The sequence below is a fragment of the Budorcas taxicolor genome, chromosome 5 (assembly GCF_023091745.1).
Source record: "Budorcas taxicolor isolate Tak-1 chromosome 5, Takin1.1, whole genome shotgun sequence".
NCBI lineage: Eukaryota > Metazoa > Chordata > Mammalia > Artiodactyla > Bovidae > Budorcas > Budorcas taxicolor.
In genome coordinates this window covers 75851669-75852456 of record NC_068914.1, presented here as the reverse complement: position 1 = coordinate 75852456, position 788 = coordinate 75851669, and positions in this window count along the sequence as shown.

Genomic DNA, 788 nt, shown 5'->3' with positions numbered 1-788 from the left:
ATGATGTGTAGGGCCACCCAAGACGGATGGGTCATGGTGGAGAGTTCTGACAAAACGTGGTCCACTGTAGAAGGGAATGGCAAACCACTTCAGTATTCTTGCCTTGCAAACCAATAAACAGTATGAAAAGGCAAAAAGATAGGACACTGAAAGATGAACTCCCCAGGTCAATAGGTGCCCAACATGCTACTGGAGATTAGTGGAGAAATAACTCCAGAAAGAAGAGATGGAGCCAAAGCAAAAACAATACCCAGTTGTGGATGTGACTGGTGATGGAAGTAAATTCCGATGCTGTAAAGAGCAGTATTGCATAGGAACCTGGAATCTTAGATCCATGAATCAAGGCAAATTGGAAGTGGTCAAACAGGAGATGGCAAGAGTGAACGTCAACATTTTAGGAATCAGTGAACTAAAATGGACTGGAATGGGTGAATTTAACTCAGATGATCATTTATCTACTATGGTGAGCAAGAATCCCTTAGAAGGAATGGAGTAGCCATCATAGTCAACAAAAGAGTCCAAAATGCAATACTTGGATGCAATCTCAAAAACAACAGAATGATCTCTGTTTGTTTCCAAGGCAAACCATTCAATACCACAGTAATCCAAGTCTATCCCCCGACCAGTAATGCTGAAGAAGCTGAAGTTGAATGGTTCTATGAAGACCTACAAGACCTTCTAGAACTAACACCCAAAAAAGATGTCCTTTTCAGGACATTACCATGGTTACCAAACAGACTCCACTGCTCCCGCCTGAACATTCTAGAAGAAGGCAGGGAGGACCTGAG